The sequence below is a fragment of the Anomaloglossus baeobatrachus genome, chromosome 1 (genome assembly GCF_048569485.1).
Source record: "Anomaloglossus baeobatrachus isolate aAnoBae1 chromosome 1, aAnoBae1.hap1, whole genome shotgun sequence".
NCBI classification, from domain to species: domain Eukaryota; kingdom Metazoa; phylum Chordata; class Amphibia; order Anura; family Aromobatidae; genus Anomaloglossus; species Anomaloglossus baeobatrachus.
The window spans coordinates 322,023,726-322,051,644 of record NC_134353.1 but is presented as its reverse complement, the minus strand read 5'-3'; the positions used below and the strand labels follow the sequence as shown (position 1 = coordinate 322,051,644).

Here is a 27,919-nt window from a genome sequence, read left to right as displayed (position 1 = left end):
AAGGCAAGGTGCCTGAACAGGGACTTGAACCCTGGACCCTCAGATTAAAAGTCTGATGCTCTACCGACTGAGCTACCCAGGCTCGTGCAGAGCAGCCCATTTAGCACATTTAGGAAGAACATCTCACTATGCATTTCGAAGAACCTTCCGAGATGTTCCTTTTTGCTTAGGACTGTACACAAACAAAACCAAAGTCCGCACACATTCTGCCACAGAAAGCAAGTGCCAGGTTATATCTCCTGGTATTCTCTATGGAGGCAAAAGTGGGGAAAAGGAGTAAGCAGCATCGTCAAAGACAATAAGAATTGGCTAAGTATAGTCAGGTGCAGCTGCAGTATTAAGCAACTGTTTAAGCTTTTTTTCCAAACTCAATTCACTGCCACACAGATCATTAGGGCTGTGTAATGTCTCACATACTTTTACAGAGAAAAACAAAACAAGGATTCTTCAATTTCTGTGTGCGGTTTCTGAAAGACATCACAAATGCAAGTCCCCACCCACCAGCTCAGAGAAGACTGAAAGTTAGAGACAGACTCAACGGAGGGAAATAATGCTGGATACAAGTCATGTAATAACCAGAACAACGCTTAATCCTCATGCACACTCAAGAATCACCTAAGAACGAAGTCAAGGTACGTGCTAGGTTTATGGTAAAAGGCAAGGCGCCTGAACAGGGACTTGAACCCTGGACCCTCAGATTAAAAGTCTGATGCTCTACCGACTGAGCTACCCAGGCTCGTGCAGAGCAGCCCATTTAGCACATTTAGGAAGAACATCTCACTATGCATTTCGAAGAACCTTCCGAGATGTTCCTTTTTGCTTAGGACTGTACACAAACAAAACCAAAGTCCGCACACATTCTGCCACAGAAAGCAAGTGCCAGGTTATATCTCCTGGTATTCTCTATGGAGGCAAAAGTGGGGAAAAGGAGTAAGCAGCATCGTCAAAGACAATAAGAATTGGCTAAGTATAGTCAGGTGCAGCTGCAGTATTAAGCAACTGTTTAAGCTTTTTTTCCAAACTCAATTCACTGCCACACAGATCATTAGGGCTGTGTAATGTCTCACATACTTTTACAGAGAAAAACAAAACAAGGATTCTTCAATTTCTGTGTGCGGTTTCTGAAAGACATCACAAATGCAAGTCCCCACCCACCAGCTCAGAGAAGACTGAAAGTTAGAGACAGACTCAACGGAGGGAAATAATGCTGGATACAAGTCATGTAATAACCAGAACAACGCTTAATCCTCATGCACACTCAAGAATCACCTAAGAACGAAGTCAAGGTACGTGCTAGGTTTATGGTAAAAGGCAAGGCGCCTGAACAGGGACTTGAACCCTGGACCCTCAGATTAAAAGTCTGATGCTCTACCGACTGAGCTACCCAGGCTCGTGCAGAGCAGCCCATTTAGCACATTTAGGAAGAACATCTCACTATGCATTTCGAAGAACCTTCCGAGATGTTCCTTTTTGCTTAGGACTGTACACAAACAAAACCAAAGTCCGCACACATTCTGCCACAGAAAGCAAGTGCCAGGTTATATCTCCTGGTATTCTCTATGGAGGCAAAAGTGGGGAAAAGGAGTAAGCAGCATCGTCAAAGACAATAAGAATTGGCTAAGTATAGTCAGGTGCAGCTGCAGTATTAAGCAACTGTTTAAGCTTTTTTTCCAAACTCAATTCACTGCCACACAGATCATTAGGGCTGTGTAATGTCTCACATACTTTTACAGAGAAAAACAAAACAAGGATTCTTCAATTTCTGTGTGCGGTTTCTGAAAGACATCACAAATGCAAGTCCCCACCCACCAGCTCAGAGAAGACTGAAAGTTAGAGACAGACTCAACGGAGGGAAATAATGCTGGATACAAGTCATGTAATAACCAGAACAACGCTTAATCCTCATGCACACTCAAGAATCACCTAAGAACGAAGTCAAGGTACGTGCTAGGTTTATGGTAAAAGGCAAGGCGCCTGAACAGGGACTTGAACCCTGGACCCTCAGATTAAAAGTCTGATGCTCTACCGACTGAGCTACCCAGGCTCGTGCAGAGCAGCCCATTTAGCACATTTAGGAAGAACATCTCACTATGCATTTCGAAGAACCTTCCGAGATGTTCCTTTTTGCTTAGGACTGTACACAAACAAAACCAAAGTCCGCACACATTCTGCCACAGAAAGCAAGTGCCAGGTTATATCTCCTGGTATTCTCTATGGAGGCAAAAGTGGGGAAAAGGAGTAAGCAGCATCGTCAAAGACAATAAGAATTGGCTAAGTATAGTCAGGTGCAGCTGCAGTATTAAGCAACTGTTTAAGCTTTTTTTCCAAACTCAATTCACTGCCACACAGATCATTAGGGCTGTGTAATGTCTCACATACTTTTACAGAGAAAAACAAAACAAGGATTCTTCAATTTCTGTGTGCGGTTTCTGAAAGACATCACAAATGCAAGTCCCCACCCACCAGCTCAGAGAAGACTGAAAGTTAGAGACAGACTCAACGGAGGGAAATAATGCTGGATACAAGTCATGTAATAACCAGAACAACGCTTAATCCTCATGCACACTCAAGAATCACCTAAGAACGAAGTCAAGGTACGTGCTAGGTTTATGGTAAAAGGCAAGGCGCCTGAACAGGGACTTGAACCCTGGACCCTCAGATTAAAAGTCTGATGCTCTACCGACTGAGCTACCCAGGCTCGTGCAGAGCAGCCCATTTAGCACATTTAGGAAGAACATCTCACTATGCATTTCGAAGAACCTTCCGAGATGTTCCTTTTTGCTTAGGACTGTACACAAACAAAACCAAAGTCCGCACACATTCTGCCACAGAAAGCAAGTGCCAGGTTATATCTCCTGGTATTCTCTATGGAGGCAAAAGTGGGGAAAAGGAGTAAGCAGCATCGTCAAAGACAATAAGAATTGGCTAAGTATAGTCAGGTGCAGCTGCAGTATTAAGCAACTGTTTAAGCTTTTTTTCCAAACTCAATTCACTGCCACACAGATCATTAGGGCTGTGTAATGTCTCACATACTTTTACAGAGAAAAACAAAACAAGGATTCTTCAATTTCTGTGTGCGGTTTCTGAAAGACATCACAAATGCAAGTCCCCACCCACCAGCTCAGAGAAGACTGAAAGTTAGAGACAGACTCAACGGAGGGAAATAATGCTGGATACAAGTCATGTAATAACCAGAACAACGCTTAATCCTCATGCACACTCAAGAATCACCTAAGAACGAAGTCAAGGTACGTGCTAGGTTTATGGTAAAAGGCAAGGCGCCTGAACAGGGACTTGAACCCTGGACCCTCAGATTAAAAGTCTGATGCTCTACCGACTGAGCTACCCAGGCTCGTGCAGAGCAGCCCATTTAGCACATTTAGGAAGAACATCTCACTATGCATTTCGAAGAACCTTCCGAGATGTTCCTTTTTGCTTAGGACTGTACACAAACAAAACCAAAGTCCGCACACATTCTGCCACAGAAAGCAAGTGCCAGGTTATATCTCCTGGTATTCTCTATGGAGGCAAAAGTGGGGAAAAGGAGTAAGCAGCATCGTCAAAGACAATAAGAATTGGCTAAGTATAGTCAGGTGCAGCTGCAGTATTAAGCAACTGTTTAAGCTTTTTTTCCAAACTCAATTCACTGCCACACAGATCATTAGGGCTGTGTAATGTCTCACATACTTTTACAGAGAAAAACAAAACAAGGATTCTTCAATTTCTGTGTGCGGTTTCTGAAAGACATCACAAATGCAAGTCCCCACCCACCAGCTCAGAGAAGACTGAAAGTTAGAGACAGACTCAACGGAGGGAAATAATGCTGGATACAAGTCATGTAATAACCAGAACAACGCTTAATCCTCATGCACACTCAAGAATCACCTAAGAACGAAGTCAAGGTACGTGCTAGGTTTATGGTAAAAGGCAAGGCGCCTGAACAGGGACTTGAACCCTGGACCCTCAGATTAAAAGTCTGATGCTCTACCGACTGAGCTACCCAGGCTCGTGCAGAGCAGCCCATTTAGCACATTTAGGAAGAACATCTCACTATGCATTTCGAAGAACCTTCCGAGATGTTCCTTTTTGCTTAGGACTGTACACAAACAAAACCAAAGTCCGCACACATTCTGCCACAGAAAGCAAGTGCCAGGTTATATCTCCTGGTATTCTCTATGGAGGCAAAAGTGGGGAAAAGGAGTAAGCAGCATCGTCAAAGACAATAAGAATTGGCTAAGTATAGTCAGGTGCAGCTGCAGTATTAAGCAACTGTTTAAGCTTTTTTTCCAAACTCAATTCACTGCCACACAGATCATTAGGGCTGTGTAATGTCTCACATACTTTTACAGAGAAAAACAAAACAAGGATTCTTCAATTTCTGTGTGCGGTTTCTGAAAGACATCACAAATGCAAGTCCCCACCCACCAGCTCAGAGAAGACTGAAAGTTAGAGACAGACTCAACGGAGGGAAATAATGCTGGATACAAGTCATGTAATAACCAGAACAACGCTTAATCCTCATGCACACTCAAGAATCACCTAAGAACGAAGTCAAGGTACGTGCTAGGTTTATGGTAAAAGGCAAGGCGCCTGAACAGGGACTTGAACCCTGGACCCTCAGATTAAAAGTCTGATGCTCTACCGACTGAGCTACCCAGGCTCGTGCAGAGCAGCCCATTTAGCACATTTAGGAAGAACATCTCACTATGCATTTCGAAGAACCTTCCGAGATGTTCCTTTTTGCTTAGGACTGTACACAAACAAAACCAAAGTCCGCACACATTCTGCCACAGAAAGCAAGTGCCAGGTTATATCTCCTGGTATTCTCTATGGAGGCAAAAGTGGGGAAAAGGAGTAAGCAGCATCGTCAAAGACAATAAGAATTGGCTAAGTATAGTCAGGTGCAGCTGCAGTATTAAGCAACTGTTTAAGCTTTTTTTCCAAACTCAATTCACTGCCACACAGATCATTAGGGCTGTGTAATGTCTCACATACTTTTACAGAGAAAAACAAAACAAGGATTCTTCAATTTCTGTGTGCGGTTTCTGAAAGACATCACAAATGCAAGTCCCCACCCACCAGCTCAGAGAAGACTGAAAGTTAGAGACAGACTCAACGGAGGGAAATAATGCTGGATACAAGTCATGTAATAACCAGAACAACGCTTAATCCTCATGCACACTCAAGAATCACCTAAGAACGAAGTCAAGGTACGTGCTAGGTTTATGGTAAAAGGCAAGGCGCCTGAACAGGGACTTGAACCCTGGACCCTCAGATTAAAAGTCTGATGCTCTACCGACTGAGCTACCCAGGCTCGTGCAGAGCAGCCCATTTAGCACATTTAGGAAGAACATCTCACTATGCATTTCGAAGAACCTTCCGAGATGTTCCTTTTTGCTTAGGACTGTACACAAACAAAACCAAAGTCCGCACACATTCTGCCACAGAAAGCAAGTGCCAGGTTATATCTCCTGGTATTCTCTATGGAGGCAAAAGTGGGGAAAAGGAGTAAGCAGCATCGTCAAAGACAATAAGAATTGGCTAAGTATAGTCAGGTGCAGCTGCAGTATTAAGCAACTGTTTAAGCTTTTTTTCCAAACTCAATTCACTGCCACACAGATCATTAGGGCTGTGTAATGTCTCACATACTTTTACAGAGAAAAACAAAACAAGGATTCTTCAATTTCTGTGTGCGGTTTCTGAAAGACATCACAAATGCAAGTCCCCACCCACCAGCTCAGAGAAGACTGAAAGTTAGAGACAGACTCAACGGAGGGAAATAATGCTGGATACAAGTCATGTAATAACCAGAACAACGCTTAATCCTCATGCACACTCAAGAATCACCTAAGAACGAAGTCAAGGTACGTGCTAGGTTTATGGTAAAAGGCAAGGCGCCTGAACAGGGACTTGAACCCTGGACCCTCAGATTAAAAGTCTGATGCTCTACCGACTGAGCTACCCAGGCTCGTGCAGAGCAGCCCATTTAGCACATTTAGGAAGAACATCTCACTATGCATTTCGAAGAACCTTCCGAGATGTTCCTTTTTGCTTAGGACTGTACACAAACAAAACCAAAGTCCGCACACATTCTGCCACAGAAAGCAAGTGCCAGGTTATATCTCCTGGTATTCTCTATGGAGGCAAAAGTGGGGAAAAGGAGTAAGCAGCATCGTCAAAGACAATAAGAATTGGCTAAGTATAGTCAGGTGCAGCTGCAGTATTAAGCAACTGTTTAAGCTTTTTTTCCAAACTCAATTCACTGCCACACAGATCATTAGGGCTGTGTAATGTCTCACATACTTTTACAGAGAAAAACAAAACAAGGATTCTTCAATTTCTGTGTGCGGTTTCTGAAAGACATCACAAATGCAAGTCCCCACCCACCAGCTCAGAGAAGACTGAAAGTTAGAGACAGACTCAACGGAGGGAAATAATGCTGGATACAAGTCATGTAATAACCAGAACAACGCTTAATCCTCATGCACACTCAAGAATCACCTAAGAACGAAGTCAAGGTACGTGCTAGGTTTATGGTAAAAGGCAAGGCGCCTGAACAGGGACTTGAACCCTGGACCCTCAGATTAAAAGTCTGATGCTCTACCGACTGAGCTACCCAGGCTCGTGCAGAGCAGCCCATTTAGCACATTTAGGAAGAACATCTCACTATGCATTTCGAAGAACCTTCCGAGATGTTCCTTTTTGCTTAGGACTGTACACAAACAAAACCAAAGTCCGCACACATTCTGCCACAGAAAGCAAGTGCCAGGTTATATCTCCTGGTATTCTCTATGGAGGCAAAAGTGGGGAAAAGGAGTAAGCAGCATCGTCAAAGACAATAAGAATTGGCTAAGTATAGTCAGGTGCAGCTGCAGTATTAAGCAACTGTTTAAGCTTTTTTTCCAAACTCAATTCACTGCCACACAGATCATTAGGGCTGTGTAATGTCTCACATACTTTTACAGAGAAAAACAAAACAAGGATTCTTCAATTTCTGTGTGCGGTTTCTGAAAGACATCACAAATGCAAGTCCCCACCCACCAGCTCAGAGAAGACTGAAAGTTAGAGACAGACTCAACGGAGGGAAATAATGCTGGATACAAGTCATGTAATAACCAGAACAACGCTTAATCCTCATGCACACTCAAGAATCACCTAAGAACGAAGTCAAGGTACGTGCTAGGTTTATGGTAAAAGGCAAGGCGCCTGAACAGGGACTTGAACCCTGGACCCTCAGATTAAAAGTCTGATGCTCTACCGACTGAGCTACCCAGGCTCGTGCAGAGCAGCCCATTTAGCACATTTAGGAAGAACATCTCACTATGCATTTCGAAGAACCTTCCGAGATGTTCCTTTTTGCTTAGGACTGTACACAAACAAAACCAAAGTCCGCACACATTCTGCCACAGAAAGCAAGTGCCAGGTTATATCTCCTGGTATTCTCTATGGAGGCAAAAGTGGGGAAAAGGAGTAAGCAGCATCGTCAAAGACAATAAGAATTGGCTAAGTATAGTCAGGTGCAGCTGCAGTATTAAGCAACTGTTTAAGCTTTTTTTCCAAACTCAATTCACTGCCACACAGATCATTAGGGCTGTGTAATGTCTCACATACTTTTACAGAGAAAAACAAAACAAGGATTCTTCAATTTCTGTGTGCGGTTTCTGAAAGACATCACAAATGCAAGTCCCCACCCACCAGCTCAGAGAAGACTGAAAGTTAGAGACAGACTCAACGGAGGGAAATAATGCTGGATACAAGTCATGTAATAACCAGAACAACGCTTAATCCTCATGCACACTCAAGAATCACCTAAGAACGAAGTCAAGGTACGTGCTAGGTTTATGGTAAAAGGCAAGGCGCCTGAACAGGGACTTGAACCCTGGACCCTCAGATTAAAAGTCTGATGCTCTACCGACTGAGCTACCCAGGCTCGTGCAGAGCAGCCCATTTAGCACATTTAGGAAGAACATCTCACTATGCATTTCGAAGAACCTTCCGAGATGTTCCTTTTTGCTTAGGACTGTACACAAACAAAACCAAAGTCCGCACACATTCTGCCACAGAAAGCAAGTGCCAGGTTATATCTCCTGGTATTCTCTATGGAGGCAAAAGTGGGGAAAAGGAGTAAGCAGCATTGTCAAAGACAATAAGAATTGGCTAAGTATAGTCAGGTGCAGCTGCAGTATTAAGCAACTGTTTAAGCTTTTTTTCCAAACTCAATTCACTGCCACACAGATCATTAGGGCTGTGTAATGTCTCACATACTTTTACAGAGAAAAACAAAACAAGGATTCTTCAATTTCTGTGTGCGGTTTCTGAAAGACATCACAAATGCAAGTCCCCACCCACCAGCTCAGAGAAGACTGAAAGTTAGAGACAGACTCAACGGAGGGAAATAATGCTGGATACAAGTCATGTAATAACCAGAACAACGCTTAATCCTCATGCACACTCAAGAATCACCTAAGAACGAAGTCAAGGTACGTGCTAGGTTTATGGTAAAAGGCAAGGCGCCTGAACAGGGACTTGAACCCTGGACCCTCAGATTAAAAGTCTGATGCTCTACCGACTGAGCTACCCAGGCTCGTGCAGAGCAGCCCATTTAGCACATTTAGGAAGAACATCTCACTATGCATTTCGAAGAACCTTCCGAGATGTTCCTTTTTGCTTAGGACTGTACACAAACAAAACCAAAGTCCGCACACATTCTGCCACAGAAAGCAAGTGCCAGGTTATATCTCCTGGTATTCTCTATGGAGGCAAAAGTGGGGAAAAGGAGTAAGCAGCATCGTCAAAGACAATAAGAATTGGCTAAGTATAGTCAGGTGCAGCTGCAGTATTAAGCAACTGTTTAAGCTTTTTTTCCAAACTCAATTCACTGCCACACAGATCATTAGGGCTGTGTAATGTCTCACATACTTTTACAGAGAAAAACAAAACAAGGATTCTTCAATTTCTGTGTGCGGTTTCTGAAAGACATCACAAATACAAGTCCCCACCCACCAGCTCAGAGAAGACTGAAAGTTAGAGACAGACTCAACGGAGGGAAATAATGCTGGATACAAGTCATGTAATAACCAGAACAACGCTTAATCCTCATGCACACTCAAGAATCACCTAAGAACGAAGTCAAGGTACGTGCTAGGTTTATGGTAAAAGGCAAGGCGCCTGAATAGGGACTTGAACCCTGGACCCTCAGATTAAAAGTCTGATGCTCTACCGACTGAGCTACCCAGGCTCGTGCAGAGCAGCCCATTTAGCACATTTAGGAAGAACATCTCACTATGCATTTCGAAGAACCTTCCGAGATGTTCCTTTTTGCTTAGGACTGTACACAAACAAAACCAAAGTCCGCACACATTCTGCCACAGAAAGCAAGTGCCAGGTTATATCTCCTGGTATTCTCTATGGAGGCAAAAGTGGGGAAAAGGAGTAAGCAGCATCGTCAAAGACAATAAGAATTGGCTAAGTATAGTCAGGTGCAGCTGCAGTATTAAGCAACTGTTTAAGCTTTTTTTCCAAACTCAATTCACTGCCACACAGATCATTAGGGCTGTGTAATGTCTCACATACTTTTACAGAGAAAAACAAAACAAGGATTCTTCAATTTCTGTGTGCGGTTTCTGAAAGACATCACAAATGCAAGTCCCCACCCACCAGCTCAGAGAAGACTGAAAGTTAGAGACAGACTCAACGGAGGGAAATAATGCTGGATACAAGTCATGTAATAACCAGAACAATGCTTAATCCTCATGCACACTCAAGAATCACCTAAGAACGAAGTCAAGGTACGTGCTAGGTTTATGGTAAAAGGCAAGGCGCCTGAACAGGGACTTGAACCCTGGACCCTCAGATTAAAAGTCTGATGCTCTACCGACTGAGCTACCCAGGCTCGTGCAGAGCAGCCCATTTAGCACATTTAGGAAGAACATCTCACTATGCATTTCGAAGAACCTTCCGAGATGTTCCTTTTTGCTTAGGACTGTACACAAACAAAACCAAAGTCCGCACACATTCTGCCACAGAAAGCAAGTGCCAGGTTATATCTCCTGGTATTCTCTATGGAGGCAAAAGTGGGGAAAAGGAGTAAGCAGCATCGTCAAAGACAATAAGAATTGGCTAAGTATAGTCAGGTGCAGCTGCAGTATTAAGCAACTGTTTAAGCTTTTTTTCCAAACTCAATTCACTGCCACACAGATCATTAGGGCTGTGTAATGTCTCACATACTTTTACAGAGAAAAACAAAACAAGGATTCTTCAATTTCTGTGTGCGGTTTCTGAAAGACATCACAAATGCAAGTCCCCACCCACCAGCTCAGAGAAGACTGAAAGTTAGAGACAGACTCAACGGAGGGAAATAATGCTGGATACAAGTCATGTAATAACCAGAACAACGCTTAATCCTCATGCACACTCAAGAATCACCTAAGAACGAAGTCAAGGTACGTGCTAGGTTTATGGTAAAAGGCAAGGCGCCTGAACAGGGACTTGAACCCTGGACCCTCAGATTAAAAGTCTGATGCTCTACCGACTGAGCTACCCAGGCTCGTGCAGAGCAGCCCATTTAGCACATTTAGGAAGAACATCTCACTATGCATTTCGAAGAACCTTCCGAGATGTTCCTTTTTGCTTAGGACTGTACACAAACAAAACCAAAGTCCGCACACATTCTGCCACAGAAAGCAAGTGCCAGGTTATATCTCCTGGTATTCTCTATGGAGGCAAAAGTGGGGAAAAGGAGTAAGCAGCATCGTCAAAGACAATAAGAATTGGCTAAGTATAGTCAGGTGCAGCTGCAGTATTAAGCAACTGTTTAAGCTTTTTTTCCAAACTCAATTCACTGCCACACAGATCATTAGGGCTGTGTAATGTCTCACATACTTTTACAGAGAAAAACAAAACAAGGATTCTTCAATTTCTGTGTGCGGTTTCTGAAAGACATCACAAATGCAAGTCCCCACCCACCAGCTCAGAGAAGACTGAAAGTTAGAGACAGACTCAACGGAGGGAAATAATGCTGGATACAAGTCATGTAATAACCAGAACAACGCTTAATCCTCATGCACACTCAAGAATCACCTAAGAACGAAGTCAAGGTACGTGCTAGGTTTATGGTAAAAGGCAAGGCGCCTGAACAGGGACTTGAACCCTGGACCCTCAGATTAAAAGTCTGATGCTCTACCGACTGAGCTACCCAGGTTCGTGCAGAGCAGCCCATTTAGCACATTTAGGAAGAACATCTCACTATGCATTTCGAAGAACCTTCCGAGATGTTCCTTTTTGCTTAGGACTGTACACAAACAAAACCAAAGTCCGCACACATTCTGCCACAGAAAGCAAGTGCCAGGTTATATCTCCTGGTATTCTCTATGGAGGCAAAAGTGGGGAAAAGGAGTAAGCAGCATCGTCAAAGACAATAAGAATTGGCTAAGTATAGTCAGGTGCAGCTGCAGTATTAAGCAACTGTTTAAGCTTTTTTTCCAAACTCAATTCACTGCCACACAGATCATTAGGGCTGTGTAATGTCTCACATACTTTTACAGAGAAAAACAAAACAAGGATTCTTCAATTTCTGTGTGCGGTTTCTGAAAGACATCACAAATGCAAGTCCCCACCCACCAGCTCAGAGAAGACTGAAAGTTAGAGACAGACTCAACGGAGGGAAATAATGCTGGATACAAGTCATGTAATAACCAGAACAACGCTTAATCCTCATGCACACTCAAGAATCACCTAAGAACGAAGTCAAGGTACGTGCTAGGTTTATGGTAAAAGGCAAGGCGCCTGAACAGGGACTTGAACCCTGGACCCTCAGATTAAAAGTCTGATGCTCTACCGACTGAGCTACCCAGGCTCGTGCAGAGCAGCCCATTTAGCACATTTAGGAAGAACATCTCACTATGCATTTCGAAGAACCTTCCGAGATGTTCCTTTTTGCTTAGGACTGTACACAAACAAAACCAAAGTCCGCACACATTCTGCCACAGAAAGCAAGTGCCAGGTTATATCTCCTGGTATTCTCTATGGAGGCAAAAGTGGGGAAAAGGAGTAAGCAGCATCGTCAAAGACAATAAGAATTGGCTAAGTATAGTCAGGTGCAGCTGCAGTATTAAGCAACTGTTTAAGCTTTTTTTCCAAACTCAATTCACTGCCACACAGATCATTAGGGCTGTGTAATGTCTCACATACTTTTACAGAGAAAAACAAAACAAGGATTCTTCAATTTCTGTGTGCGGTTTCTGAAAGACATCACAAATGCAAGTCCCCACCCACCAGCTCAGAGAAGACTGAAAGTTAGAGACAGACTCAACGGAGGGAAATAATGCTGGATACAAGTCATGTAATAACCAGAACAACGCTTAATCCTCATGCACACTCAAGAATCACCTAAGAACGAAGTCAAGGTACGTGCTAGGTTTATGGTAAAAGGCAAGGCGCCTGAACAGGGACTTGAACCCTGGACCCTCAGATTAAAAGTCTGATGCTCTACCGACTGAGCTACCCAGGCTCGTGCAGAGCAGCCCATTTAGCACATTTAGGAAGAACATCTCACTATGCATTTCGAAGAACCTTCCGAGATGTTCCTTTTTGCTTAGGACTGTACACAAACAAAACCAAAGTCCGCACACATTCTGCCACAGAAAGCAAGTGCCAGGTTATATCTCCTGGTATTCTCTATGGAGGCAAAAGTGGGGAAAAGGAGTAAGCAGCATCGTCAAAGACAATAAGAATTGGCTAAGTATAGTCAGGTGCAGCTGCAGTATTAAGCAACTGTTTAAGCTTTTTTTCCAAACTCAATTCACTGCCACACAGATCATTAGGGCTGTGTAATGTCTCACATACTTTTACAGAGAAAAACAAAACAAGGATTCTTCAATTTCTGTGTGCGGTTTCTGAAAGACATCACAAATGCAAGTCCCCACCCACCAGCTCAGAGAAGACTGAAAGTTAGAGACAGACTCAACGGAGGGAAATAATGCTGGATACAAGTCATGTAATAACCAGAACAACGCTTAATCCTCATGCACACTCAAGAATCACCTAAGAACGAAGTCAAGGTACGTGCTAGGTTTATGGTAAAAGGCAAGGCGCCTGAACAGGGACTTGAACCCTGGACCCTCAGATTAAAAGTCTGATGCTCTACCGACTGAGCTACCCAGGCTCGTGCAGAGCAGCCCATTTAGCACATTTAGGAAGAACATCTCACTATGCATTTCGAAGAACCTTCCGAGATGTTCCTTTTTGCTTAGGACTGTACACAAACAAAACCAAAGTCCGCACACATTCTGCCACAGAAAGCAAGTGCCAGGTTATATCTCCTGGTATTCTCTATGGAGGCAAAAGTGGGGAAAAGGAGTAAGCAGCATCGTCAAAGACAATAAGAATTGGCTAAGTATAGTCAGGTGCAGCTGCAGTATTAAGCAACTGTTTAAGCTTTTTTTCCAAACTCAATTCACTGCCACACAGATCATTAGGGCTGTGTAATGTCTCACATACTTTTACAGAGAAAAACAAAACAAGGATTCTTCAATTTCTGTGTGCGGTTTCTGAAAGACATCACAAATGCAAGTCCCCACCCACCAGCTCAGAGAAGACTGAAAGTTAGAGACAGACTCAACGGAGGGAAATAATGCTGGATACAAGTCATGTAATAACCAGAACAACGCTTAATCCTCATGCACACTCAAGAATCACCTAAGAACGAAGTCAAGGTACGTGCTAGGTTTATGGTAAAAGGCAAGGCGCCTGAACAGGGACTTGAACCCTGGACCCTCAGATTAAAAGTCTGATGCTCTACCGACTGAGCTACCCAGGCTCGTGCAGAGCAGCCCATTTAGCACATTTAGGAAGAACATCTCACTATGCATTTCGAAGAACCTTCCGAGATGTTCCTTTTTGCTTAGGACTGTACACAAACAAAACCAAAGTCCGCACACATTCTGCCACAGAAAGCAAGTGCCAGGTTATATCTCCTGGTATTCTCTATGGAGGCAAAAGTGGGGAAAAGGAGTAAGCAGCATCGTCAAAGACAATAAGAATTGGCTAAGTATAGTCAGGTGCAGCTGCAGTATTAAGCAACTGTTTAAGCTTTTTTTCCAAACTCAATTCACTGCCACACAGATCATTAGGGCTGTGTAATGTCTCACATACTTTTACAGAGAAAAACAAAACAAGGATTCTTCAATTTCTGTGTGCGGTTTCTGAAAGACATCACAAATGCAAGTCCCCACCCACCAGCTCAGAGAAGACTGAAAGTTAGAGACAGACTCAACGGAGGGAAATAATGCTGGATACAAGTCATGTAATAACCAGAACAACGCTTAATCCTCATGCACACTCAAGAATCACCTAAGAACGAAGTCAAGGTACGTGCTAGGTTTATGGTAAAAGGCAAGGCGCCTGAACAGGGACTTGAACCCTGGACCCTCAGATTAAAAGTCTGATGCTCTACCGACTGAGCTACCCAGGCTCGTGCAGAGCAGCCCATTTAGCACATTTAGGAAGAACATCTCACTATGCATTTCGAAGAACCTTCCGAGATGTTCCTTTTTGCTTAGGACTGTACACAAACAAAACCAAAGTCCGCACACATTCTGCCACAGAAAGCAAGTGCCAGGTTATATCTCCTGGTATTCTCTATGGAGGCAAAAGTGGGGAAAAGGAGTAAGCAGCATCGTCAAAGACAATAAGAATTGGCTAAGTATAGTCAGGTGCAGCTGCAGTATTAAGCAACTGTTTAAGCTTTTTTTCCAAACTCAATTCACTGCCACACAGATCATTAGGGCTGTGTAATGTCTCACATACTTTTACAGAGAAAAACAAAACAAGGATTCTTCAATTTCTGTGTGCGGTTTCTGAAAGACATCACAAATGCAAGTCCCCACCCACCAGCTCAGAGAAGACTGAAAGTTAGAGACAGACTCAACGGAGGGAAATAATGCTGGATTCAAGTCATGTAATAACCAGAACAATGCTTAATCCTCATGCACACTCAAGAATCACCTAAGAACGAAGTCAAGGTACGTGCTAGGTTTATGGTAAAAGGCAAGGCGCCTGAACAGGGACTTGAACCCTGGACCCTCAGATTAAAAGTCTGATGCTCTACCGACTGAGCTACCCAGGCTCGTGCAGAGGAGCCCATTTAGCACATTTAGGAAGAACATCTCACTATGCATTTCGAAGAACCTTCCGAGATGTTCCTTTTTGCTTAGGACTGTACACAAACAAAACCAAAGTCCGCACACATTCTGCCACAGAAAGCAAGTGCCAGGTTATATCTCCTGGTATTCTCTATGGAGGCAAAAGTGGGGAAAAGGAGTAAGCAGCATCGTCAAAGACAATAAGAATTGGCTAAGTATAGTCAGGTGCAGCTGCAGTATTAAGCAACTGTTTAAGCTTTTTTTCCAAACTCAATTCACTGCCACACAGATCATTAGGGCTGTGTAATGTCTCACATACTTTTACAGAGAAAAACAAAACAAGGATTCTTCAATTTCTGTGTGCGGTTTCTGAAAGACATCACAAATGCAAGTCCCCACCCACCAGCTCAGAGAAGACTGAAAGTTAGAGACAGACTCAACGGAGGGAAATAATGCTGGATACAAGTCATGTAATAACCAGAACAATGCTTAATCCTCATGCACACTCAAGAATCACCTAAGAACGAAGTCAAGGTACGTGCTAGGTTTATGGTAAAAGGCAAGGCGCCTGAACAGGGACTTGAACCCTGGACCCTCAGATTAAAAGTCTGATGCTCTACCGACTGAGCTACCCAGGCTCGTGCAGAGCAGCCCATTTAGCACATTTAGGAAGAACATCTCACTATGCATTTCGAAGAACCTTCCGAGATGTTCCTTTTTGCTTAGGACTGTACACAAACAAAACCAAAGTCCGCACACATTCTGCCACAGAAAGCAAGTGCCAGGTTATATCTCCTGGTATTCTCTATGGAGGCAAAAGTGGGGAAAAGGAGTAAGCAGCATCGTCAAAGACAATAAGAATTGGCTAAGTATAGTCAGGTGCAGCTGCAGTATTAAGCAACTGTTTAAGCTTTTTTTCCAAACTCAATTCACTGCCACACAGATCATTAGGGCTGTGTAATGTCTCACATACTTTTACAGAGAAAAACAAAACAAGGATTCTTCAATTTCTGTGTGCGGTTTCTGAAAGACATCACAAATGCAAGTCCCCACCCACCAGCTCAGAGAAGACTGAAAGTTAGAGACAGACTCAACGGAGGGAAATAATGCTGGATACAAGTCATGTAATAACCAGAACAATGCTTAATCCTCATGCACACTCAAGAATCACCTAAGAACGAAGTCAAGGTACGTGCTAGGTTTATGGTAAAAGGCAAGGCGCCTGAACAGGGACTTGAACCCTGGACCCTCAGATTAAAAGTCTGATGCTCTACCGACTGAGCTACCCAGGCTCGTGCAGAGCAGCCCATTTAGCACATTTAGGAAGAACATCTCACTATGCATTTCGAAGAACCTTCCGAGATGTTCCTTTTTGCTTAGGACTGTACACAAACAAAACCAAAGTCCGCACACATTCTGCCACAGAAAGCAAGTGCCAGGTTATATCTCCTGGTATTCTCTATGGAGGCAAAAGTGGGGAAAAGGAGTAAGCAGCATCGTCAAAGACAATAAGAATTGGCTAAGTATAGTCAGGTGCAGCTGCAGTATTAAGCAACTGTTTAAGCTTTTTTTCCAAACTCAATTCACTGCCACACAGATCATTAGGGCTGTGTAATGTCTCACATACTTTTACAGAGAAAAACAAAACAAGGATTCTTCAATTTCTGTGTGCGGTTTCTGAAAGACATCACAAATGCAAGTCCCCACCCACCAGCTCAGAGAAGACTGAAAGTTAGAGACAGACTCAACGGAGGGAAATAATGCTGGATACAAGTCATGTAATAACCAGAACAACGCTTAATCCTCATGCACACTCAAGAATCACCTAAGAACGAAGTCAAGGTACGTGCTAGGTTTATGGTAAAATGCAAGGCGCCTGAACAGGGACTTGAACCCTGGACCCTCAGATTAAAAGTCTGATGCTCTACCGACTGAGCTACCCAGGCTCGTGCAGAGCAGCCCATTTAGCACATTTAGGAAGAACATCTCACTATGCATTTCGAAGAACCTTCCGAGATGTTCCTTTTTGCTTAGGACTGTACACAAACAAAACCAAAGTCCGCACACATTCTGCCACAGAAAGCAAGTGCCAGGTTATATCTCCTGGTATTCTCTATGGAGGCAAAAGTGGGGAAAAGGAGTAAGCAGCATCGTCAAAGACAATAAGAATTGGCTAAGTATAGTCAGGTGCAGCTGCAGTATTAAGCAACTGTTTAAGCTTTTTTTCCAAACTCAATTCACTGCCACACAGATCATTAGGGCTGTGTAATGTCTCACATACTTTTACAGAGAAAAACAAAACAAGGATTCTTCAATTTCTGTGTGCGGTTTCTGAAAGACATCACAAATGCAAGTCCCCACCCACCAGCTCAGAGAAGACTGAAAGTTAGAGACAGACTCAACGGAGGGAAATAATGCTGGATACAAGTCATGTAATAACCAGAACAACGCTTAATCCTCATGCACACTCAAGAATCACCTAAGAACGAAGTCAAGGTACGTGCTAGGTTTATGGTAAAAGGCAAGGCGCCTGAACAGGGACTTGAACCCTGGACCCTCAGATTAAAAGTCTGATGCTCTACCGACTGAGCTACCCAGGCTCGTGCAGAGCAGCCCATTTAGCACATTTAGGAAGAACATCTCACTATGCATTTCGAAGAACCTTCCGAGATGTTCCTTTTTGCTTAGGACTGTACACAAACAAAACCAAAGTCCGCACACATTCTGCCACAGAAAGCAAGTGCCAGGTTATATCTCCTGGTATTCTCTATGGAGGCAAAAGTGGGGAAAAGGAGTAAGCAGCATCGTCAAAGACAATAAGAATTGGCTAAGTATAGTCAGGTGCAGCTGCAGTATTAAGCAACTGTTTAAGCTTTTTTTCCAAACTCAATTCACTGCCACACAGATCATTAGGGCTGTGTAATGTCTCACATACTTTTACAGAGAAAAACAAAACAAGGATTCTTCAATTTCTGTGTGCGGTTTCTGAAAGACATCACAAATGCAAGTCCCCACCCACCAGCTCAGAGAAGACTGAAAGTTAGAGACAGACTCAACGGAGGGAAATAATGCTGGATACAAGTCATGTAATAACCAGAACAACGCTTAATCCTCATGCACACTCAAGAATCACCTAAGAACGAAGTCAAGGTACGTGCTAGGTTTATGGTAAAAGGCAAGGCGCCTGAACAGGGACTTGAACCCTGGACCCTCAGATTAAAAGTCTGATGCTCTACCGACTGAGCTACCCAGGCTCGTGCAGAGCAGCCCATTTAGCACATTTAGGAAGAACATCTCACTATGCATTTCGAAGAACCTTCCGAGATGTTCCTTTTTGCTTAGGACTGTACACAAACAAAACCAAAGTCCGCACACATTCTGCCACAGAAAGCAAGTGCCAGGTTATATCTCCTGGTATTCTCTATGGAGGCAAAAGTGGGGAAAAGGAGTAAGCAGCATCGTCAAAGACAATAAGAATTGGCTAAGTATAGTCAGGTGCAGCTGCAGTATTAAGCAACTGTTTAAGCTTTTTTTCCAAACTCAATTCACTGCCACACAGATCATTAGGGCTGTGTAATGTCTCACATACTTTTACAGAGAAAAACAAAACAAGGATTCTTCAATTTCTGTGTGCGGTTTCTGAAAGACATCACAAATGCAAGTCCCCACCCACCAGCTCAGAGAAGACTGAAAGTTAGAGACAGACTCAACGGAGGGAAATAATGCTGGATACAAGTCATGTAATAACCAGAACAACGCTTAATCCTCATGCACACTCAAGAATCACCTAAGAACGAAGTCAAGGTACGTGCTAGGTTTATGGTAAAAGGCAAGGCGCCTGAACAGGGACTTGAACCCTGGACCCTCAGATTAAAAGTCTGATGCTCTACCGACTGAGCTACCCAGGCTCGTGCAGAGCAGCCCATTTAGCACATTTAGGAAGAACATCTCACTATGCATTTCGAAGAACCTTCCGAGATGTTCCTTTTTGCTTAGGACTGTACACAAACAAAACCAAAGTCCGCACACATTCTGCCACAGAAAGCAAGTGCCAGGTTATATCTCCTGGTATTCTCTATGGAGGCAAAAGTGGGGAAAAGGAGTAAGCAGCATCGTCAAAGACAATAAGAATTGGCTAAATATAGTCAGGTGCAGCTGCAGTATTAAGCAACTGTTTAAGCTTTTTTTCCAAACTCAATTCACTGCCACACAGATCATTAGGGCTGTGTAATGTCTCACATACTTTTACAGAGAAAAACAAAACAAGGATTCTTCAATTTCTGTGTGCGGTTTCTGAAAGACATCACAAATGCAAGTCCCCACCCACCAGCTCAGAGAAGACTGAAAGTTAGAGACAGACTCAACGGAGGGAAATAATGCTGGATACAAGTCATGTAATAACCAGAACAACGCTTAATCCTCATGCACACTCAAGAATCACCTAAGAACGAAGTCAAGGTACGTGCTAGGTTTATGGTAAAAGGCAAGGCGCCTGAACAGGGACTTGAACCCTGGACCCTCAGATTAAAAGTCTGATGCTCTACCGACTGAGCTACCCAGGCTCGTGCAGAGCAGCCCATTTAGCACATTTAGGAAGAACATCTCACTATGCATTTCGAAGAACCTTCCGAGATGTTCCTTTTTGCTTAGGACTGTACACAAACAAAACCAAAGTCCGCACACATTCTGCCACAGAAAGCAAGTGCCAGGTTATATCTCCTGGTATTCTCTATGGAGGCAAAAGTGGGGAAAAGGAGTAAGCAGCATCGTCAAAGACAATAAGAATTGGCTAAGTATAGTCAGGTGCAGCTGCAGTATTAAGCAACTGTTTAAGCTTTTTTTCCAAACTCAATTCACTGCCACACAGATCATTAGGGCTGTGTAATGTCTCACATACTTTTACAGAGAAAAACAAAACAAGGATTCTTCAATTTCTGTGTGCGGTTTCTGAAAGACATCACAAATGCAAGTCCCCACCCACCAGCTCAGAGAAGACTGAAAGTTAGAGACAGACTCAACGGAGGGAAATAATGCTGGATACAAGTCATGTAATAACCAGAACAACGCTTAATCCTCATGCACACTCAAGAATCACCTAAGAACGAAGTCAAGGTACGTGCTAGGTTTATGGTAAAAGGCAAGGCGCCTGAACAGGGACTTGAACCCTGGACCCTCAGATTAAAAGTCTGATGCTCTACCGACTGAGCTACCCAGGCTCGTGCAGAGCAGCCCATTTAGCACATTTAGGAAGAACATCTCACTATGCATTTCGAAGAACCTTCCGAGATGTTCCTTTTTGCTTAGGACTGTACACAAACAAAACCAAAGTCCGCACACATTCTGCCACAGAAAGCAAGTGCCAGGTTATATCTCCTGGTATTCTCTATGGAGGCAAAAGTGGGGAAAAGGAGTAAGCAGCATCGTCAAAGACAATAAGAATTGGCTAAATATAGTCAGGTGCAGCTGCAGTATTAAGCAACTGTTTAAGCTTTTTTTCCAAACTCAATTCACTGCCACACAGATCATTAGGGCTGTGTAATGTCTCACATACTTTTACAGAGAAAAACAAAACAAGGATTCTTCAATTTCTGTGTGCGGTTTCTGAAAGACATCACAAATGCAAGTCCCCACCCACCAGCTCAGAGAAGACTGAAAGTTAGAGACAGACTCAACGGAGGGAAATAATGCTGGATACAAGTCATGTAATAACCAGAACAACGCTTAATCCTCATGCACACTCAAGAATCACCTAAGAACGAAGTCAAGGTACGTGCTAGGTTTATGGTAAAAGGCAAGGCGCCTGAACAGGGACTTGAACCCTGGACCCTCAGATTAAAAGTCTGATGCTCTACCGACTGAGCTACCCAGGCTCGTGCAGAGCAGCCCATTTAGCACATTTAGGAAGAACATCTCACTATGCATTTCGAAGAACCTTCCGAGATGTTCCTTTTTGCTTAGGACTGTACACAAACAAAACCAAAGTCCGCACACATTCTGCCACAGAAAGCAAGTGCCAGGTTATATCTCCTGGTATTCTCTATGGAGGCAAAAGTGGGGAAAAGGAGTAAGCAGCATCGTCAAAGACAATAAGAATTGGCTAAATATAGTCAGGTGCAGCTGCAGTATTAAGCAACTGTTTAAGCTTTTTTTCCAAACTCAATTCACTGCCACACAGATCATTAGGGCTGTGTAATGTCTCACATACTTTTACAGAGAAAAACAAAACAAGGATTCTTCAATTTCTGTGTGCGGTTTCTGAAAGACATCACAAATGCAAGTCCCCACCCACCAGCTCAGAGAAGACTGAAAGTTAGAGACAGACTCAACGGAGGGAAATAATGCTGGATACAAGTCATGTAATAACCAGAACAACGCTTAATCCTCATGCACACTCAAGAATCACCTAAGAACGAAGTCAAGGTACGTGCTAGGTTTATGGTAAAAGGCAAGGCGCCTGAACAGGGACTTGAACCCTGGACCCTCAGATTAAAAGTCTGATGCTCTACCGACTGAGCTACCCAGGCTCGTGCAGAGCAGCCCATTTAGCACATTTAGGAAGAACATCTCACTATGCATTTCGAAGAACCTTCCGAGATGTTCCTTTTTGCTTAGGACTGTACACAAACAAAACCAAAGTCCGCACACATTCTGCCACAGAAAGCAAGTGCCAGGTTATATCTCCTGGTATTCTCTATGGAGGCAAAAGTGGGGAAAAGGAGTAAGCAGCATCGTCAAAGACAATAAGAATTGGCTAAATATAGTCAGGTGCAGCTGCAGTATTAAGCAACTGTTTAAGCTTTTTTTCCAAACTCAATTCACTGCCACACAGATCATTAGGGCTGTGTAATGTCTCACATACTTTTACAGAGAAAAACAAAACAAGGATTCTTCAATTTCTGTGTGCGGTTTCTGAAAGACATCACAAATGCAAGTCCCCACCCACCAGCTCAGAGAAGACTGAAAGTTAGAGACAGACTCAACGGAGGGAAATAATGCTGGATACAAGTCATGTAATAACCAGAACAACGCTTAATCCTCATGCACACTCAAGAATCACCTAAGAACGAAGTCAAGGTACGTGCTAGGTTTATGGTAAAAGGCAAGGCGCCTGAACAGGGACTTGAACCCTGGACCCTCAGATTAAAAGTCTGATGCTCTACCGACTGAGCTACCCAGGCTCGTGCAGAGCAGCCCATTTAGCACATTTAGGAAGAACATCTCACTATGCATTTCGAAGAACCTTCCGAGATGTTCCTTTTTGCTTAGGACTGTACACAAACAAAACCAAAGTCCGCACACATTCTGCCACAGAAAGCAAGTGCCAGGTTATATCTCCTGGTATTCTCTATGGAGGCAAAAGTGGGGAAAAGGAGTAAGCAGCATCGTCAAAGACAATAAGAATTGGCTAAGTATAGTCAGGTGCAGCTGCAGTATTAAGCAACTGTTTAAGCTTTTTTTCCAAACTCAATTCACTGCCACACAGATCATTAGGGCTGTGTAATGTCTCACATACTTTTACAGAGAAAAACAAAACAAGGATTCTTCAATTTCTGTGTGCGGTTTCTGAAAGACATCACAAATGCAAGTCCCCACCCACCAGCTCAGAGAAGACTGAAAGTTAGAGACAGACTCAACGGAGGGAAATAATGCTGGATACAAGTCATGTAATAACCAGAACAACGCTTAATCCTCATGCACACTCAAGAATCACCTAAGAACGAAGTCAAGGTACGTGCTAGGTTTATGGTAAAAGGCAAGGTGCCTGAACAGGGACTTGAACCCTGGACCCTCAGATTAAAAGTCTGATGCTCTACCGACTGAGCTACCCAGGCTCATGCAGAGCAGCCCATTTAGCACATTTAGGAAGAACATCTCACTATGCATTTCGAAGAACGTTCCGAGATGTTCCTTTTTGCTTAGGACTGTACACAAACAAAACCAAAGTCCGCACACATTCTGCCACAGAAAGCAAGTGCCAGGTTATATCTCCTGGTATTCTCTATGGAGGCAAAAGTGGGGAAAAGGAGTAAGCAGCATCGTCAAAGACAATAAGAATTGGCTAAGTATAGTCAGGTGCAGCTGCAGTATTAAGCAACTGTTTAAGCTTTTTTTCCAAACTCAATTCACTGCCACACAGATCATTAGGGCTGTGTAATGTCTCACATACTTTTACAGAGAAAAACAAAACAAGGATTCTTCAATTTCTGTGTGCGGTTTCTGAAAGACATCACAAATGCAAGTCCCCACCCACCAGCTCAGAGAAGACTGAAAGTTAGAGACAGACTCAACGGAGGGAAATAATGCTGGATTCAAGTCATGTAATAACCAGAACAATGCTTAATCCTCATGCACACTCAAGAATCACCTAAGAACGAAGTCAAGGTACGTGCTAGGTTTATGGTAAAAGGCAAGGCGCCTGAACAGGGACTTGAACCCTGGACCCTCAGATTAAAAGTCTGATGCTCTACCGACTGAGCTACCCAGGCTCGTGCAGAGGAGCCCATTTAGCACATTTAGGAAGAACATCTCACTATGCATTTCGAAGAACCTTCCGAGATGTTCCTTTTTGCTTAGGACTGTACACAAACAAAACCAAAGTCCGCACACATTCTGCCACAGAAAGCAAGTGCCAGGTTATATCTCCTGGTATTCTCTATGGAGGCAAAAGTGGGGAAAAGGAGTAAGCAGCATCGTCAAAGACAATAAGAATTGGCTAAGTATAGTCAGGTGCAGCTGCAGTATTAAGCAACTGTTTAAGCTTTTTTTCCAAACTCAATTCACTGCCACACAGATCATTAGGGCTGTGTAATGTCTCACATACTTTTACAGAGAAAAACAAAACAAGGATTCTTCAATTTCTGTGTGCGGTTTCTGAAAGACATCACAAATGCAAGTCCCCACCCACCAGCTCAGAGAAGACTGAAAGTTAGAGACAGACTCAACGGAGGGAAATAATGCTGGATACAAGTCATGTAATAACCAGAACAATGCTTAATCCTCATGCACACTCAAGAATCACCTAAGAACGAAGTCAAGGTACGTGCTAGGTTTATGGTAAAAGGCAAGGCGCCTGAACAGGGACTTGAACCCTGGACCCTCAGATTAAAAGTCTGATGCTCTACCGACTGAGCTACCCAGGCTCGTGCAGAGCAGCCCATTTAGCACATTTAGGAAGAACATCTCACTATGCATTTCGAAGAACCTTCCGAGATGTTCCTTTTTGCTTAGGACTGTACACAAACAAAACCAAAGTCCGCACACATTCTGCCACAGAAAGCAAGTGCCAGGTTATATCTCCTGGTATTCTCTATGGAGGCAAAAGTGGGGAAAAGGAGTAAGCAGCATCGTCAAAGACAATAAGAATTGGCTAAGTATAGTCAGGTGCAGCTGCAGTATTAAGCAACTGTTTAAGCTTTTTTTCCAAACTCAATTCACTGCCACACAGATCATTAGGGCTGTGTAATGTCTCACATACTTTTACAGAGAAAAACAAAACAAGGATTCTTCAATTTCTGTGTGCGGTTTCTGAAAGACATCACAAATGCAAGTCCCCACCCACCAGCTCAGAGAAGACTGAAAGTTAGAGACAGACTCAACGGAGGGAAATAATGCTGGATACAAGTCATGTAATAACCAGAACAATGCTTAATCCTCATGCACACTCAAGAATCACCTAAGAACGAAGTCAAGGTACGTGCTAGGTTTATGGTAAAAGGCAAGGCGCCTGAACAGGGACTTGAACCCTGGACCCTCAGATTAAAAGTCTGATGCTCTACCGACTGAGCTACCCAGGCTCGTGCAGAGCAGCCCATTTAGCACATTTAGGAAGAACATCTCACTATGCATTTCGAAGAACCTTCCGAGATGTTCCTTTTTGCTTAGGACTGTACACAAACAAAACCAAAGTCCGCACACATTCTGCCACAGAAAGCAAGTGCCAGGTTATATCTCCTGGTATTCTCTATGGAGGCAAAAGTGGGGAAAAGGAGTAAGCAGCATCGTCAAAGACAATAAGAATTGGCTAAGTATAGTCAGGTGCAGCTGCAGTATTAAGCAACTGTTTAAGCTTTTTTTCCAAACTCAATTCACTGCCACACAGATCATTAGGGCTGTGTAATGTCTCACATACTTTTACAGAGAAAAACAAAACAAGGATTCTTCAATTTCTGTGTGCGGTTTCTGAAAGACATCACAAATGCAAGTCCCCACCCACCAGCTCAGAGAAGACTGAAAGTTAGAGACAGACTCAACGGAGGGAAATAATGCTGGATACAAGTCATGTAATAACCAGAACAACGCTTAATCCTCATGCACACTCAAGAATCACCTAAGAACGAAGTCAAGGTACGTGCTAGGTTTATGGTAAAATGCAAGGCGCCTGAACAGGGACTTGAACCCTGGACCCTCAGATTAAAAGTCTGATGCTCTACCGACTGAGCTACCCAGGCTCGTGCAGAGCAGCCCATTTAGCACATTTAGGAAGAACATCTCACTATGCATTTCGAAGAACCTTCCGAGATGTTCCTTTTTGCTTAGGACTGTACACAAACAAAACCAAAGTCCGCACACATTCTGCCACAGAAAGCAAGTGCCAGGTTATATCTCCTGGTATTCTCTATGGAGGCAAAAGTGGGGAAAAGGAGTAAGCAGCATCGTCAAAGACAATAAGAATTGGCTAAGTATAGTCAGGTGCAGCTGCAGTATTAAGCAACTGTTTAAGCTTTTTTTCCAAACTCAATTCACTGCCACACAGATCATTAGGGCTGTGTAATGTCTCACATACTTTTACAGAGAAAAACAAAACAAGGATTCTTCAATTTCTGTGTGCGGTTTCTGAAAGACATCACAAATGCAAGTCCCCACCCACCAGCTCAGAGAAGACTGAAAGTTAGAGACAGACTCAACGGAGGGAAATAATGCTGGATACAAGTCATGTAATAACCAGAACAACGCTTAATCCTCATGCACACTCAAGAATCACCTAAGAACGAAGTCAAGGTACGTGCTAGGTTTATGGTAAAAGGCAAGGCGCCTGAACAGGGACTTGAACCCTGGACCCTCAGATTAAAAGTCTGATGCTCTACCAACTGAGCTACCCAGGCTCGTGCAGAGCAGCCCATTTAGCACATTTAGGAAGAACATCTCACTATGCATTTCGAAGAACCTTCCGAGATGTTCCTTTTTGCTTAGGACTGTACACAAACAAAACCAAAGTCCGCACACATTCTGCCACAGAAAGCAAGTGCCAGGTTATATCTCCTGGTATTCTCTATGGAGGCAAAAGTGGGGAAAAGGAGTAAGCAGCATCGTCAAAGACAATAAGAATTGGCTAAGTATAGTCAGGTGCAGCTGCAGTATTAAGCAACTGTTTAAGCTTTTTTTCCAAACTCAATTCACTGCCACACAGATCATTAGGGCTGTGTAATGTCTCACATACTTTTACAGAGAAAAACAAAACAAGGATTCTTCAATTTCTGTGTGCGGTTTCTGAAAGACATCACAAATGCAAGTCCCCACCCACCAGCTCAGAGAAGACTGAAAGTTAGAGACAGACTCAACGGAGGGAAATAATGCTGGATATAAGTCATGTAATAACCAGAACAACGCTTAATCCTCATGCACACTCAAGAATCACCTAAGAACGAAGTCAAGGTACGTGCTAGGTTTATGGTAAAAGGCAAGGCGCCTGAACAGGGACTTGAACCCTGGACCCTCAGATTAAAAGTCTGATGCTCTACCGACTGAGCTACCCAGGCTCGTGCAGAGCAGCCCATTTAGCACATTTAGGAAGAACATCTCACTATGCATTTCGAAGAACCTTCCGAGATGTTCCTTTTTGCTTAGGACTGTACACAAACAAAACCAAAGTCCGCACACATTCTGCCACAGAAAGCAAGTGCCAGGTTATATCTCCTGGTATTCTCTATGGAGGCAAAAGTGGGGAAAAGGAGTAAGCAGCATCGTCAAAGACAATAAGAATTGGCTAAATATAGTCAGGTGCAGCTGCAGTATTAAGCAACTGTTTAAGCTTTTTTTCCAAACTCAATTCACTGCCACACAGATCATTAGGGCTGTGTAATGTCTCACATACTTTTACAGAGAAAAACAAAACAAGGATTCTTCAATTTCTGTGTGCGGTTTCTGAAAGACATCACAAATGCAAGTCCCCACCCACCAGCTCAGAGAAGACTGAAAGTTAGAGACAGACTCAACGGAGGGAAATAATGCTGGATACAAGTCATGTAATAACCAGAACAACGCTTAATCCTCATGCACACTCAAGAATCACCTAAGAACGAAGTCAAGGTACGTGCTAGGTTTATGGTAAAAGGCAAGGCGCCTGAACAGGGACTTGAACCCTGGACCCTCAGATTAAAAGTCTGATGCTCTACCGACTGAGCTACCCAGGCTCGTGCAGAGCAGCCCATTTAGCACATTTAGGAAGAACATCTCACTATGCATTTCGAAGAACCTTCCGAGATGTTCCTTTTTGCTTAGGACTGTACACAAACAAAACCAAAGTCCGCACACATTCTGCCACAGAAAGCAAGTGCCAGGTTATATCTCCTGGTATTCTCTATGGAGGCAAAAGTGGGGAAAAGGAGTAAGCAGCATCGTCAAAGACAATAAGAATTGGCTAAGTATAGTCAGGTGCAGCTGCAGTATTAAGCAACTGTTTAAGCTTTTTTTCCAAACTCAATTCACTGCCACACAGATCATTAGGGCTGTGTAATGTCTCACATACTTTTACAGAGAAAAACAAAACAAGGATTCTTCAA

At 43.3% G+C, this 27,919-nt stretch overlaps 43 non-coding genes across 43 annotated transcripts; all 43 read right to left on the bottom strand.

The window, feature by feature from the left end:
* Positions 1 to 9: 9 nt before the first annotated feature.
* On the bottom strand, positions 10 to 82 carry TRNAK-UUU (transfer RNA lysine (anticodon UUU)). Its single transcript has one exon. It is a non-coding gene; the product is annotated as a tRNA-Lys (tRNA).
* Positions 83 to 663: 581 nt separating this feature from the next.
* On the bottom strand, positions 664 to 736 carry TRNAK-UUU (transfer RNA lysine (anticodon UUU)). Its single transcript has one exon. It is a non-coding gene; the product is annotated as a tRNA-Lys (tRNA).
* Positions 737 to 1,317: 581 nt separating this feature from the next.
* Positions 1,318 to 1,390, bottom strand: TRNAK-UUU (transfer RNA lysine (anticodon UUU)). Its single transcript has one exon. It is a non-coding gene; the product is annotated as a tRNA-Lys (tRNA).
* A 581-nt stretch (positions 1,391 to 1,971) lies between these two features.
* TRNAK-UUU (transfer RNA lysine (anticodon UUU)) lies at positions 1,972 to 2,044 on the bottom strand. Its single transcript has one exon. It is a non-coding gene; the product is annotated as a tRNA-Lys (tRNA).
* A 581-nt stretch (positions 2,045 to 2,625) lies between these two features.
* On the bottom strand, positions 2,626 to 2,698 carry TRNAK-UUU (transfer RNA lysine (anticodon UUU)). Its single transcript has one exon. It is a non-coding gene; the product is annotated as a tRNA-Lys (tRNA).
* Positions 2,699 to 3,279: 581 nt separating this feature from the next.
* On the bottom strand, positions 3,280 to 3,352 carry TRNAK-UUU (transfer RNA lysine (anticodon UUU)). The gene has a single exon. It is a non-coding gene; the product is annotated as a tRNA-Lys (tRNA).
* A 581-nt stretch (positions 3,353 to 3,933) lies between these two features.
* On the bottom strand, positions 3,934 to 4,006 carry TRNAK-UUU (transfer RNA lysine (anticodon UUU)). The gene has a single exon. It is a non-coding gene; the product is annotated as a tRNA-Lys (tRNA).
* A 581-nt stretch (positions 4,007 to 4,587) lies between these two features.
* On the bottom strand, positions 4,588 to 4,660 carry TRNAK-UUU (transfer RNA lysine (anticodon UUU)). Its single transcript has one exon. It is a non-coding gene; the product is annotated as a tRNA-Lys (tRNA).
* A 581-nt stretch (positions 4,661 to 5,241) lies between these two features.
* TRNAK-UUU (transfer RNA lysine (anticodon UUU)) lies at positions 5,242 to 5,314 on the bottom strand. The gene has a single exon. It is a non-coding gene; the product is annotated as a tRNA-Lys (tRNA).
* Positions 5,315 to 5,895: 581 nt separating this feature from the next.
* Positions 5,896 to 5,968, bottom strand: TRNAK-UUU (transfer RNA lysine (anticodon UUU)). The gene has a single exon. It is a non-coding gene; the product is annotated as a tRNA-Lys (tRNA).
* Positions 5,969 to 6,549: 581 nt separating this feature from the next.
* Positions 6,550 to 6,622, bottom strand: TRNAK-UUU (transfer RNA lysine (anticodon UUU)). The gene has a single exon. It is a non-coding gene; the product is annotated as a tRNA-Lys (tRNA).
* A 581-nt stretch (positions 6,623 to 7,203) lies between these two features.
* On the bottom strand, positions 7,204 to 7,276 carry TRNAK-UUU (transfer RNA lysine (anticodon UUU)). The gene has a single exon. It is a non-coding gene; the product is annotated as a tRNA-Lys (tRNA).
* Positions 7,277 to 7,857: 581 nt separating this feature from the next.
* Positions 7,858 to 7,930, bottom strand: TRNAK-UUU (transfer RNA lysine (anticodon UUU)). The gene has a single exon. It is a non-coding gene; the product is annotated as a tRNA-Lys (tRNA).
* A 581-nt stretch (positions 7,931 to 8,511) lies between these two features.
* TRNAK-UUU (transfer RNA lysine (anticodon UUU)) lies at positions 8,512 to 8,584 on the bottom strand. Its single transcript has one exon. It is a non-coding gene; the product is annotated as a tRNA-Lys (tRNA).
* A 581-nt stretch (positions 8,585 to 9,165) lies between these two features.
* On the bottom strand, positions 9,166 to 9,238 carry TRNAK-UUU (transfer RNA lysine (anticodon UUU)). Its single transcript has one exon. It is a non-coding gene; the product is annotated as a tRNA-Lys (tRNA).
* A 581-nt stretch (positions 9,239 to 9,819) lies between these two features.
* On the bottom strand, positions 9,820 to 9,892 carry TRNAK-UUU (transfer RNA lysine (anticodon UUU)). The gene has a single exon. It is a non-coding gene; the product is annotated as a tRNA-Lys (tRNA).
* Positions 9,893 to 10,473: 581 nt separating this feature from the next.
* Positions 10,474 to 10,546, bottom strand: TRNAK-UUU (transfer RNA lysine (anticodon UUU)). The gene has a single exon. It is a non-coding gene; the product is annotated as a tRNA-Lys (tRNA).
* Positions 10,547 to 11,127: 581 nt separating this feature from the next.
* TRNAK-UUU (transfer RNA lysine (anticodon UUU)) lies at positions 11,128 to 11,200 on the bottom strand. The gene has a single exon. It is a non-coding gene; the product is annotated as a tRNA-Lys (tRNA).
* A 581-nt stretch (positions 11,201 to 11,781) lies between these two features.
* Positions 11,782 to 11,854, bottom strand: TRNAK-UUU (transfer RNA lysine (anticodon UUU)). The gene has a single exon. It is a non-coding gene; the product is annotated as a tRNA-Lys (tRNA).
* A 581-nt stretch (positions 11,855 to 12,435) lies between these two features.
* On the bottom strand, positions 12,436 to 12,508 carry TRNAK-UUU (transfer RNA lysine (anticodon UUU)). Its single transcript has one exon. It is a non-coding gene; the product is annotated as a tRNA-Lys (tRNA).
* A 581-nt stretch (positions 12,509 to 13,089) lies between these two features.
* Positions 13,090 to 13,162, bottom strand: TRNAK-UUU (transfer RNA lysine (anticodon UUU)). The gene has a single exon. It is a non-coding gene; the product is annotated as a tRNA-Lys (tRNA).
* Positions 13,163 to 13,743: 581 nt separating this feature from the next.
* TRNAK-UUU (transfer RNA lysine (anticodon UUU)) lies at positions 13,744 to 13,816 on the bottom strand. The gene has a single exon. It is a non-coding gene; the product is annotated as a tRNA-Lys (tRNA).
* A 581-nt stretch (positions 13,817 to 14,397) lies between these two features.
* TRNAK-UUU (transfer RNA lysine (anticodon UUU)) lies at positions 14,398 to 14,470 on the bottom strand. The gene has a single exon. It is a non-coding gene; the product is annotated as a tRNA-Lys (tRNA).
* A 581-nt stretch (positions 14,471 to 15,051) lies between these two features.
* TRNAK-UUU (transfer RNA lysine (anticodon UUU)) lies at positions 15,052 to 15,124 on the bottom strand. The gene has a single exon. It is a non-coding gene; the product is annotated as a tRNA-Lys (tRNA).
* A 581-nt stretch (positions 15,125 to 15,705) lies between these two features.
* Positions 15,706 to 15,778, bottom strand: TRNAK-UUU (transfer RNA lysine (anticodon UUU)). The gene has a single exon. It is a non-coding gene; the product is annotated as a tRNA-Lys (tRNA).
* Positions 15,779 to 16,359: 581 nt separating this feature from the next.
* Positions 16,360 to 16,432, bottom strand: TRNAK-UUU (transfer RNA lysine (anticodon UUU)). Its single transcript has one exon. It is a non-coding gene; the product is annotated as a tRNA-Lys (tRNA).
* A 581-nt stretch (positions 16,433 to 17,013) lies between these two features.
* On the bottom strand, positions 17,014 to 17,086 carry TRNAK-UUU (transfer RNA lysine (anticodon UUU)). The gene has a single exon. It is a non-coding gene; the product is annotated as a tRNA-Lys (tRNA).
* Positions 17,087 to 17,667: 581 nt separating this feature from the next.
* On the bottom strand, positions 17,668 to 17,740 carry TRNAK-UUU (transfer RNA lysine (anticodon UUU)). Its single transcript has one exon. It is a non-coding gene; the product is annotated as a tRNA-Lys (tRNA).
* Positions 17,741 to 18,321: 581 nt separating this feature from the next.
* TRNAK-UUU (transfer RNA lysine (anticodon UUU)) lies at positions 18,322 to 18,394 on the bottom strand. The gene has a single exon. It is a non-coding gene; the product is annotated as a tRNA-Lys (tRNA).
* Positions 18,395 to 18,975: 581 nt separating this feature from the next.
* TRNAK-UUU (transfer RNA lysine (anticodon UUU)) lies at positions 18,976 to 19,048 on the bottom strand. The gene has a single exon. It is a non-coding gene; the product is annotated as a tRNA-Lys (tRNA).
* A 581-nt stretch (positions 19,049 to 19,629) lies between these two features.
* Positions 19,630 to 19,702, bottom strand: TRNAK-UUU (transfer RNA lysine (anticodon UUU)). Its single transcript has one exon. It is a non-coding gene; the product is annotated as a tRNA-Lys (tRNA).
* Positions 19,703 to 20,283: 581 nt separating this feature from the next.
* TRNAK-UUU (transfer RNA lysine (anticodon UUU)) lies at positions 20,284 to 20,356 on the bottom strand. Its single transcript has one exon. It is a non-coding gene; the product is annotated as a tRNA-Lys (tRNA).
* Positions 20,357 to 20,937: 581 nt separating this feature from the next.
* Positions 20,938 to 21,010, bottom strand: TRNAK-UUU (transfer RNA lysine (anticodon UUU)). The gene has a single exon. It is a non-coding gene; the product is annotated as a tRNA-Lys (tRNA).
* A 581-nt stretch (positions 21,011 to 21,591) lies between these two features.
* On the bottom strand, positions 21,592 to 21,664 carry TRNAK-UUU (transfer RNA lysine (anticodon UUU)). Its single transcript has one exon. It is a non-coding gene; the product is annotated as a tRNA-Lys (tRNA).
* A 581-nt stretch (positions 21,665 to 22,245) lies between these two features.
* Positions 22,246 to 22,318, bottom strand: TRNAK-UUU (transfer RNA lysine (anticodon UUU)). The gene has a single exon. It is a non-coding gene; the product is annotated as a tRNA-Lys (tRNA).
* Positions 22,319 to 22,899: 581 nt separating this feature from the next.
* TRNAK-UUU (transfer RNA lysine (anticodon UUU)) lies at positions 22,900 to 22,972 on the bottom strand. Its single transcript has one exon. It is a non-coding gene; the product is annotated as a tRNA-Lys (tRNA).
* A 581-nt stretch (positions 22,973 to 23,553) lies between these two features.
* Positions 23,554 to 23,626, bottom strand: TRNAK-UUU (transfer RNA lysine (anticodon UUU)). Its single transcript has one exon. It is a non-coding gene; the product is annotated as a tRNA-Lys (tRNA).
* Positions 23,627 to 24,207: 581 nt separating this feature from the next.
* TRNAK-UUU (transfer RNA lysine (anticodon UUU)) lies at positions 24,208 to 24,280 on the bottom strand. The gene has a single exon. It is a non-coding gene; the product is annotated as a tRNA-Lys (tRNA).
* Positions 24,281 to 24,861: 581 nt separating this feature from the next.
* TRNAK-UUU (transfer RNA lysine (anticodon UUU)) lies at positions 24,862 to 24,934 on the bottom strand. The gene has a single exon. It is a non-coding gene; the product is annotated as a tRNA-Lys (tRNA).
* Positions 24,935 to 25,515: 581 nt separating this feature from the next.
* On the bottom strand, positions 25,516 to 25,588 carry TRNAK-UUU (transfer RNA lysine (anticodon UUU)). The gene has a single exon. It is a non-coding gene; the product is annotated as a tRNA-Lys (tRNA).
* A 581-nt stretch (positions 25,589 to 26,169) lies between these two features.
* On the bottom strand, positions 26,170 to 26,242 carry TRNAK-UUU (transfer RNA lysine (anticodon UUU)). The gene has a single exon. It is a non-coding gene; the product is annotated as a tRNA-Lys (tRNA).
* A 581-nt stretch (positions 26,243 to 26,823) lies between these two features.
* TRNAK-UUU (transfer RNA lysine (anticodon UUU)) lies at positions 26,824 to 26,896 on the bottom strand. The gene has a single exon. It is a non-coding gene; the product is annotated as a tRNA-Lys (tRNA).
* A 581-nt stretch (positions 26,897 to 27,477) lies between these two features.
* On the bottom strand, positions 27,478 to 27,550 carry TRNAK-UUU (transfer RNA lysine (anticodon UUU)). The gene has a single exon. It is a non-coding gene; the product is annotated as a tRNA-Lys (tRNA).
* Between the last annotated feature and the right edge of the window lie 369 nt (positions 27,551 to 27,919).